Below are 11,743 nucleotides of genomic sequence, written 5' to 3'. Positions count from 1 at the left end.
ATTGTGGGATGAATAAAGGATTAACTTTAATTCACATCGTTAATCACTGCTAAAGTGATTATTCAGCACTAAAAAGCAATTTTAAAATACAAGTTCAAACAATCCAAGTATTTTGACGTACATTTCACCATATGCCGGCCATGGTAAATTATGCCAGAATAATTAGTAGGAGCTCAAATTATTTTGACTGTTGGGTTTTCTCTGTATTATTGTAGGGTCTATTGTAGGGTCAGCATTTTATCTGCAAATATCATAGCTACCATCAGACTAATCCACCAGCCCTTCCCAGAGGACCACAAGCATACAAATCTGCATAGTTCACATCCTCAAAGCCCTTCAATGTGTGCAAGGCAAGTCAAAATTTATTTCTATAGCACGTTAAAAACAACTTCCGTTCCCCAAAGTGCTGTACAGATCATCAAAACATGCAATAGTCATTAAAACAGCAATAAATACAATAAAAAAAAAAATCAAAAATTAACTGGTAAAACCCTAGCAAAGATCAATGATATATAAACCTATGATACCATAGTAAAGCCAGAATACTCCACTCAACTAGCAAAAACCACAAATGCAAGCGAAAATACAGTTAAAGACAGCCAAAGTTCTGCATTTCACATCATTTAAAAGTAACCTACAAATATTATTCCAGTAGCTGTAGTTTTCTCTTTACTGACAATACAAAATGCTTTGAGGTGACTGTTGTGATTTGGTGCTATATAAATAAAATTGAATTGAATATTAAATCTTTATTAATGTATTCCTATACTTACAAGCCAAAGCACCAAATGCAGTCAGGTTTCTGTAAGAGAGAGAGGGAGAGAGAAAATAAAATAATTACACAGTATTTTTATTAAAACTAACACCCCAAACGAGGAGCAGTCTATGGAGCTGACAGGCCAACCCCCCATTTTATAATTCAAACTGACTGAAAAGGCTGCATCTATGATCGACTTCACTCTGAAATGGTATTTGTTCATTTTTCATGACAGACTAGTTTTTCAATTATATTTAAAATATACAGGTACACATTGTAAAAATACAGGTCAAAATGTAAAAGGTGCTGTAATACATTTTTCTGTTCTGTGATTTCAGTCACTGAAGTGACTGTCAACACTGATGCGTTCAAGTGATACCAGTATTATTATTATTATTACTGCAATAATCTGCCTCACTACAGTTTCTTGTATGTGGAATATAATGTGCACAACCATGCACACACAAGATCATCACCAGACTTCTGTGAGTGTCAACACTGAGCCATCATAATCATTATCAAACAAGGATATTTCAGCCTGCTGGGCTGATATGGATATTTTAATACAACTGTTCATTTGCAGTGATGCTTGTTTATCTGGACAATACAGGAGAACAGCAGGTCTAAGGTCAAATATAGCTGTTCAGCTGTTATCAAGCCATTTATGCTCACTAATTAATATCTGTTTTATATGTCAGCATGCAAGCATTTCCTCACAGTGAGAAAGACCTCAGTGTGCCTTTACTGTGTTTGTCTGGGCCACACAGAGTATGTTACAGAGGGTGGACAGCCCTACCAAAACACAGGGCTTTCAAATTATGCCGGCAGGAGGCGCATTTTGACTTACTTTCAATTGCATGATTTGATGATGATTTGATGATGAATTTCAGAGCCGACCGTGCTGTTTGTTCAGTTTGACAATAAAATAATATGCATTAGCATAGCTTCTCTACTTTTGAAGATTAACTTCCAAAATTATTTCAAATCAGAGGTGGGAAGTAACAAAGTACAAATACTTTGTTACTGTAGTTAAGTACATTTTTCAGGTATCTGTTTTATACTTGAGTATTTATTTTTCTGACTACTTTATACTTTTACTCCCTACATTTTTACACAAGTATCTGTACTTTCTACTTATTACATTTGCATTTCCGTCAAACATCAAACAATCTGAGCCTAAACGGAGGAATAATAGCACTTAAGAGACAATCGTACTGTGTGTCCTCCATCAGCGGGGCTTATTGGGTACAAAGGGATTAAATAATTAAACCCATATAATTAATGTCTCATTTATAGGGCTATAATCAGGGGTTACAGCGGGCCAGACCGAGTCCGTAAGTTGTGCTCGCAGCACATAAACAGCTTAGCTAGCGCTACTGAAGAGCAGCGAGCATAAAGGGAGTAACTGTGGCAGGTAAATGCAGCATTTCTAAATGCTCAACAAATATCAGCAAACACACAAAATGTGTGCAGTTTGTCACACAGTGTGTCTGCTAGCTAAAAGAAGAGCTGCTGTATTTCAGGGAGAGCAAAGAGAGAGAAGTTCACTCAGAGATGGAGAAAGAGGACAGGAGAGGAAGGAGAGAGGTTAGAATTAAAGGTAACGACAGCAAAACAAACTGAAGTATGCTGACTTTGTGTTATTCAAAGATTGTATGAAAATACTGCAGTTTAACACGTAATAAACAGGTTAGCTTGTTGTACTGTATTTACAGTAAAGCTCTGTGTTGGTGCACAGAGGCTGTGTTCATGGTCAGAGTTACAGGTTACATCAGTGCAGCAGAGATGAGTTTGAATCAAAGCTGCTGATGCTGAGATTCATTCACTGAATCCAACATTTCTACAGCCTGTATGCTGTCAGTGTAGGGGATGGAGATCAGCTCAGATAGCTGTGAAATACTGTGAAATACTGGTCAGCTGATCACAGCCTGCACACCAACATCATTTACTGCAGCTCACAATAGAAAGCTGTGATTCTTCTGTACTTAAGTACAAAATGTCAGTACTTTTGCCACCTGTGTTTAAAATTAAACCATAACATTGTTGAGATGCATTGCATATAAGTAACGGTTTGTGAACACATCGGCCGTGGCATTACTTCCTTTCATAGTATAACTTGTTGATATATAGTAACTTTGATATACTTATGGGCGTACTGAAAGAAAGTCTTTAAAAAGTAGTAAAATTTAGGGGATAGTACTCATAAAAGCAAAACAGATGGGAAAAGATGCCCATCGAGGACAGCAAAGGTCTCAGTCATAAGGTGCCTGCTACTTTGGCATGCCCCCCTTCTACTCCAAAACAATTTGAAAGCCCTGAAAACAGGAGGCTCCTGTGCTTCCATGATCTAAAATACTTTAACTGTAAAATATAAATTATGTTTAACTGGTCTATTTTACTGACAATACGCCCATACTTACCAAACAGCAGCAATCACAGTCAGGTTTCTACTAGTCTGATAGAGGGAGAAAAAAATTAGTTTGTCCATCTGAGTGTTCATAGCAGCAGAAACATTAAACACAATACAATAGGTTAGCTTGATGGAGTGGTATTAGGTGAGATTGTGTGTCTCTGTGGTTTTAGACCAAAATGTAATAAGCAGACATTAAAAAACATGTTGCCAAGGTCAGGAATTAAACCCACAACCTTGCCTTCCTCAGGCAAGTGACTGATGGAGCTAAAGCAGAAGCTCAAGTTTCCTGCAAATGGGGGATGCTGGAGAGCAGAATGTGCTGCAGACCTAACCGCAAAGAAACACTTCTCACACAAAAACTGGCAGTCCCACTCACAAACATTTTACATTGTGAATACAAGGAGATTCCACTGAAGCAGGAAATGTAGTTTTTTAAATCTCTGTACTTCTAAAGTATACTGAGAAATGGCAGTATAAAAAATGCCTTCATTTTGGTTTTTGCTCTCATGAAAGGAGAAAATTTAACATTACAGTGAATGAGAGATGGGGAGGGTACACCTGTCACTCCAAGTCTAGTTTAAGTTCTGAATATGGCAAAGTTTTGTAAAGTACATTTTCTGAAAGAGCACAACCATAGCTACAATTTGAAGTATAAACTGTGTGGCTACAAACACAGTTGAGTGAATAAAGACAGCTGAAAGAGAAAAAAATCAACATTTAAACCAGCTGAGATTCACAACTAATCTTTGGCTAGCTTATCTCTAGGCTAAAGAACAGTAGCCACAGTTGGAGACTGAGCCACAGACTGAGAGCTAATGTCTCTCTAAAGTTCACATTGACAATATTTTGCTCTCTGTCTTTTACTTTTACTCTGTTTGAGTGTACCATAACATGTCATGTCAGTTTGAGCAAACACCAAACATGTCATTTTAGTGTGTAAAAACCGAACGGGACCGAGTCCCGACTACTCACCTCAGGGGACAACAGCGGAATGGAGGCTTGTTTGTTTTCAGGTGCGACAATAGGACGAGGCGTTCAGGGGTGCTTGGAAATTTCAGTGTCACACTGAAACGATGGTATGAACGTATATTAAAAAAAAAACACATTACTATATGTAATGTACTGATCAAGACGAAGTTGTTTAGCTAGACATGGTGATATGTTTAAAACACTATGCACACTGCTTTGTCACAATTTTATTTTCCACCTCTTTGTTTTTTCTTGAGTAATGATGGCTGACGTGAAGCCAATAGCAACCCATATATGTAACAAAGAAAGTTTAGGTTACAATTTAATAAAAGATAGCCTGAACAGTATTGTAGATTTATACTGACATTATATATGCCTCCCACAAAATGTGAAATTCAAGAGCACAAATCATATTGACTTATTTAAAAAAACAAACAAAAAAAAAACTCAATATTGTAACAAGCTACTCTACAATTTGAGTTTTTGTGGGCCTGATCTGGAAAAAGTGTTTTTGGCCACAGCAGCTTTTTGTGACAGTGGAGAGAGACATTGGCCATTTTTCATGTTTAAGGTGTTCCCACTTTGTCTAAATTAAATGCAGCTTTTCTCTGTAACCAGTAGGTGATCACATGAATTGTCAGAAGCTACAAGGTCTTTAATTGTAGTTCATGAATTTGACAAGTATTGAATGCCAAGAATCAGCCTGAAGAAATTTAAACTGGACTTGAAGAAAAACCGTAAAACATATTGAGAAGTTAAATCCAAGTTTAGTACTGTAGTTTAATGTCTTGCAACTGAAGGCTTTCAGCTGAATTGCTGTCATTCCTGAAATATTTGGGAATCTTGTTGCAAATGTTAAAATACACTGAATGATTCTCCTAAACATGAAGAAGAATGAAAGTGCAGAAAATTGTGGACAGAATGAATCTGCTGTTGTGGCAGCCAAGGGGAGGAGCCACAGAAGCAGGGACTTATGGGAGTGTTTATACTGATGTTTGGGGGTTTTAGTTATTGGTGTTTATCAGTTATTCAGTGATGTTTTGTTGGTTTTACTGTGATTGTTGGTTTGTGATGTCAATGTGTGGTTATTAAGGGTGGCTGATAATGGGCCACCATGACTGAAGTGGCTATGGCAGCTGATGACCTCTGGCCATTTTTCCTGAGCATGCTGTTCTGACATTGTGTCATTAAAGCTATTGCTTCTCTGGTTAACCACTAGAGTGAGTGCATTCACAGCAAAAAAAGCTAGAAGATTTTTCCTTCTTCAGCTGAAGTTTGCTAAAGTGTCAATATAAATAGCATTAAAGGCTCAAGAAGGTCTTGTAAAAAATAAACACACACTGAAACTTTGTCCTAAACATGAAGGAGAAAGAAGGTGCAGAAAACTGTGGAAAGAATCAGTATAATATGATTGAATAAGAAAAGATTTAAAGTTCAAAACTAACTTGAGAATCTTTTAAGTTTGGGGTAAGTTCACATAAAAATAATTTTTGAACTGTGAGCGCCACAAGGACCTGCTCTAAACAGTGGTGTAACTTTTATTTTCCTGGGCTCAAAAGTGTGGTTGTGGGAGCAGTTTAAAAAAGGTACTCATTTCTGCTTTGGAGAAAATCAGCTCTCTAATCAGGCTCCCACTCTAGCAAACACAATACACAACCATTATAAACTCTGAAACGCCTGAAAAACCTCTTTAAACTTAAACGCTCACTGTGCTTAAACCGTAAAAGAAATTTTAACAGTAGCTGAAGAAAAACCATAAAAGACATTGAAATGGGTAAAATGGGCCACTATGAGTGAGATGGCTATGGCAGCTGATGACCTTGGGCCATTTTTCCTGAGCATGCTATTCTGACATTGTGTTATTAAAGCTGCTGTTTCTCTGGTTAACCACTAGAGTGAGTGCAGTCACAGCAAATTAAAGCACCAAGATTAATTTCTTGTTCAGCTGAAATTTGCTAAAGTGTTAATATAAAAAGTTTTAAAGCCTCAAAAAGGGCTTGAAGAAATAAACACACACTGAAACTTTGTCTTAACAAGAAGGTACAGACAACTGTGGAAAGAATGAGTTTAATATTATTGAATATGAAGAGATTTAAAGTTCAAAACCCAATGGAAAATCTTTTAAGTTTAGGGTAGAGTGGGACTTGAACCTGCTCTCTCTGCTTCTTTTGCATTCATGGTCCAGTGTTTCTACCACTGAGCCAACAGGAGTCTCATACAAGCAGTGAGGTTTGCATGCATACATATTGGAGAGCTCTCCCAAGCTGAATGCTTGCAAATGCGCCAATTGAAAACACCTGCGAGGTGCACTGCTTACCTGCTGAGGTGCGTGCACTCTGGCCAAATTTGACTCGGCGCAACTGTCATATAAGTGCTTCTAAATCAAAAACTGTAGCTCCTATCAAAATCATTTTTGAACTGTGAGCACCACAAGGACCTGCTCTAAACAGTGGTGTCATTTTTATTTTCCTGGGCTCAAAAGTGTGGTTGTGGGAGCAGTTTAAAAAAGGTGCTCATTTCTGCTTTGGAGAAAATCACCTCTCAGAAATTACTATGGAGGTTAATGAAGGAGTTGGAAGGTACTCTCTCTGTTTGAATGCTTACAGTTTAAAAAGTGTACATTTGACAGGGTTTAAAGACACATTTTTTGAAAGTAGAGAAGCAGCTCTACATTTTGAGCAAAAAATCATGGCTGTAGAGTGAAGAGTGTGGACACAGCGGCAGTTTAGAAATAAATTTTCCATCTGAAAGTTTTGAAGTCTCCCACTCTACTAATCAGGCTCCCACTCTAGCAAACGCAATACACAACCATTATAAACTCTGAAACGCCTGAAAAACCTCCTTAAACTTAAATGCTCACTGTGCTTAAACCGTAAAAGATTTTAAAACACAAAGTAATGGCTGAATAGCTGAAAGGCTTGGCTTCATTTTAAAGCTTAAATGGTTTCTCTAGCTTAAGGTATGCTGAAGTTATTAGCTTTTAAAGCCTGAAAGGATTTTTAAAGGATTTGAAACTTCCCCATTCATTTTCAATGGGGCAAAAAATTCAGAAAAATATTAATATAAAATCAATGCTTAAAGATTTGAACCAGAAAAATAATAGCCCACTTCTCCTGAAGAAGCTGAACGTTTTGATATCTTAATTATTTTTGTAGCTTAAGCGGTTTTTGAGTTTTTAGCGGTCAAAAAACGTACGGAAGAACATATAATATATAATAATAATAAAGATTACAAGAACAATACTGTGAATGCTTGCAGCATTCACAGTAATAATAACTAGAAAAAGCATTTCCTGAAGAAAATGCACTGTGAATGCTGCATGCTGAAAGATTGGAGCTGAAATGCCAAGAAAGGCTTCAAACAGCTGGAACTTTATTTGCTGAATGAGCTTCAATGAACTGCTGAATACCTGAACTGCTGAACTGTTGAATACCTGAACTGCTGAACTGCTGAACTGCTGAACTGCTGAATTGCTGAACTGCTGAATACCTGAACTGCTGAATTGCTGAACTGCTGAATTGCTGAATACCTGAATTGCTGAACTGCTGCATTGCTGAACCGCTGAATTGCTGAACTGCTGAATTGCTGAACTTCTGAATACCTGAACTGCTGAACTGTTGAATACCTGAACTGCTGAATTGCTGAACTGCTGAATACCTGAACTGCTGAATTGCTGAATACCTGAATTGCTGAACTGCTGAATTGCTGAACTGCTGAATTGCTGAACTGCTGAATTGCTGAATTGCTGAACTGCTGAATTGCTGAACTGCTGAGAAAACTGCTGAACAGCTGTTAATAATGCTTCAAACAGCTGAAACTTTATTTGCTGAATGATTGGAGCTGAAATGCCAAGAAAGGCTTCAAAGAGCTGAAACTTTATTTGCTGAATGAGCTTCAATGAACTGCTGAATTGCTGAACGGCTGAGTACCTGAACTGCTGAATTGCTAAACTGATGAATTGCTGAACTGCTGAATTGCTGAACTGCTGAACAGCTGTTAAAAATGCTGAACAGGTGTTAAAACTGCTGAAAGGCTGTTAATAATGCTTCAAACAGCTGAAACTTTATTTGCTGAGTGATTGGAGCTGAAATGCCAGGAAATGCTTCAGAGCTGAATTCTGATTGGCTGAAAGAGTTAAAGCAGCTGACTAATGCTGAGAATGAATTTTAAATGCAAAACAGCTAAAATTGTCAAGAAAGTAACTAAATTAAATTCGATTTGCTTAAAGGGCAGAAAAACAACCTGAAGAAATTTTAACGGCAGCTGAAGAAAAACCATAAAAGACATTGAAATGGGTAAAATGGGCCACCACAAGTGAGATGGCTATGGCAGCTGATGACCTTGGGCCATTTTTCCGGGTCAAGTTTGTCTAACTTAAGTGCAATACCTATGTGCAACCAGTAGGTGAGCACAGGGTTGGCGAAGAGTTAGAAGATTTCTTTCTTAAATTAAGTTTGTTTAATTGCCACTCACTATAAAGAGATGTGAAAGTTAAAAAAATGATAAATGCCTAGACATTTAAACTGCAGCTGAACAAAAACCATCAAAGATATTGAAAGGGCACCACCATGACTCAAGTGGTTATGGCAGTAAATGATGATGGTCCATTTTTCATGTTTAAGGTGTTCCCACTTTGTCTAAATTAAATGCAGCTTTTCTCTGTAACCAGTAGGTGATCACATGAATTGTCAGAAGCTACAAGGTCTTTAATTGTAGTTCATGAATTTGACAAGTATTGAATGCCAAGAATCAGCCTGAAGAAATTTAAACTGGAGTTGAAGAAAAACCGTAATCATATTGAGAAGTTAAATCCAAGTTTAGTACTGTAGTTTAATGTCTTGCAACTGAAGGCTTTCAGCTGAATTGCTGTCATTCCTGAAATATTTGGGAATGTTGTTGAAAATGTTAAAATACAATGAATGATTCTCCTAAACATGGAGGAGAATGAAAGTGCAGAAAATTGTGGACAGAATGAATCTGCTATTGTGGCAGCCAATGGGAGGAGCCACAGAAGCAGGGACTTATGGGAGTGTTCATGCTGATGTTTGCGAGTTTTAGGTATTGGTCTTTATCAGTTATTCAGTGAAGTTTTGTTGGTTTCACTGTGATTGTTGGTTTGTGATGTCAATGTGATGTCAATATGTTGTTATTCAGTGTGGCTGATAATGGGCCACCATGACTGAAGTGGCTATGGCAGCTGATGACCTCTGCCCATTTTTCCTGTTCATACCATTCTGACATTGTGTCATTAAAGCTGCTGCTTCTCTGGTTAGCCACTAGAGTGAATGCAGTCACAGCAAATTAAAGCAACAAGATATTTTTTTTTTTTTGTTCAGCTGAAATTTGCTAAAGTGTTAATATAAAAGGTTTTAAAGGGTCAAAAATAGCTTGAAGAAATAAACAGACACTAATATTTTGTCCTAAACATGAAGGAGAAAAAAGGTGCAGAAAACTGTGGAAAAAATGAGTTTAATATCATTGAATATGAAAAGATTTAAAGTTCAAAACCCAATGGACAATCTTTTAAGTTTAGGGTAAAGTGGGACTTGAACCTGCTTTCTCTGCATTCATGGTCCAGTGTTTCTACCACTGAGCCAACAGGAGTCTCATACAAGCAGTGAGGTTTGCATGCATACATATTGGAGAGCTCTCCCAAGCTGAATGCTTGCAAATGCGCCAATTGAAAACACCTGCCAGGTGCACTGCCTACCTGCTGAGGTGCATGGACTGTTTATGCTGATGTCTGGGAATTTTAGTTATTGGTCCTCATCAGTTATTCAGTGATGTCTTGTTGGTTTCAGTGTGATTGTTGGTTTGTGATGTCAATGTGTGGTTATTGAGGGTGGCTGATAATAGGCCACCATGACTGAAGTGGCTATGGTAGCTGATGACCTCTGGCCATTTTTCCTGACCATGCTGTTCTGACTTTGTTTTATTAAAACTGCTGCTTCTCTGGTTAACCACTAGGGTGAGTGCAGTCACAGCAAATTAAAGCAAAAACTTTTTTTTTTTTTTTGTTCACCTGAAACTTGCTAAAGTGTTAATGTAAAAAGTTTTAAAGGGTCAAATGGCTTGAAGAAACAAACACACACACAAAAACTTTGTGCTAAACATGAAGGAGAAATAAGGTGCAGAAAACTGTGAGAAAAATGAGTTAAATATCTTTGAATATGAAGAGATTTAAAGTTCCAAACCCAATGGAAAATCTTTTAAGTTTGGGGTAAAGTGGGACTTGAACCTGCTCTCTCTGCTTTTTCTGCATTCATGGTCCAGTGTTTCTACCACTGAGCCAACAGGAGTCTCATACAAGCAGTGAGGTTTGCATGCATACATATTGGAGAGCTCTCCCAAGCTGAATGCTTGCAAATGCGCCAATTGAAAACACCTGCGAGGTGCACTGCTTACCTGCTGAGGTGCGTGCACTCTGGCCAAATTTGACTCGGCGCAACTGTCAAATAAGTGCTTCTAAATCAAAAACCGTAGCTCCTATCAAAATCATTTTTGAACTGTGAGCACCACAAGGACCTGCTCTAAACAGTGGTGTCATTTTTATTTTCCTGGGCTCAAAAGTGTGGTTGTGGGAGCAGTTTAAAAAAGGTGCTCATTTCTGCTTTGGAGAAAATCACCTCTCAGAAATTACTATGGAGGTTAATGAAGGAGTTGGAAGGTACTCTCTCTGTTTGAATGCTTACAGTTTAAAAAGTGTACATTTGACAGGGTTTAAAGACACATTTTTTGAAAGTCGAGAAGCAGCTCTACATTTTGAGCAAAAAATCATGGCTGTAGAGTGAAGAGTGTGGACACAGCGGCAGTTTAGAAATAAATTTTCCATCTGAAAGTTTTGAAGTCTCCCACTCTACTAATCAGGCTCCCACTCTAGCAAATGCAATACACAACCATTATAAACTCTGAAACGCCTGAAAAACCTCCTCAAACTTAAATGCTCACTGTGCTTAAACCGTAAAAGATTTTAAAACACAAAGTAATAGCTGAATAGCTGAAAGGCTTGGCTTCATTTTAAAGCTTAAATGGTTTCTCTAGCTTAAGGTATGCTGAAGTTATTAGCTTTTAAAGCCTGAAAGGATTTTTAAAGGATTTGAAACTTCCCCATTCATTTTCAATGGGGCTAAAAATTCAGAAAAATATTAATATAAAATCAATGCTTAAAGATTTGAACCAGAAAAGTAATAGCCCACTTCTCCTGAAGAAGCTGAACGTTTTGATACCTTAATTATTTTTGTAGCTTAAGCGGTTTTTGAGTTTTTAGCGGTCAAAAAACGTACGGAAGAACATATAATAATAATAATAAATAATAAAGATTACAAGAACAATACTGTGAATGCTTGCAGCATTCACAGTAATAATAAAGATTACAAGAACAATACTGTGAATGCTTGCAGCATTCACAGTAATAATAAAGATTACAAGAACAATACTGTGAATGCTTGCAGCATTCACAGTAACTAGAAAAAGCATTTCCTGAAGAAAATGCACTGTGAATGCTGCATGCTGAAAGATTGGAGCTGAAATGCAAAGAAAGGCTTCAAACAGCTGGAACCTTATTTGCTGAATGAGCTTCAATGAACTGCTGAATACCTGAACTG

The sequence above is a fragment of the Archocentrus centrarchus genome, chromosome 16 (genome assembly GCF_007364275.1).
Source record: "Archocentrus centrarchus isolate MPI-CPG fArcCen1 chromosome 16, fArcCen1, whole genome shotgun sequence".
NCBI classification, from domain to species: Eukaryota; Metazoa; Chordata; class Actinopteri; order Cichliformes; family Cichlidae; genus Archocentrus; species Archocentrus centrarchus.
The sequence above is the reverse complement of the archived record's forward strand: the minus strand, read 5'-3'. Positions refer to the sequence as shown.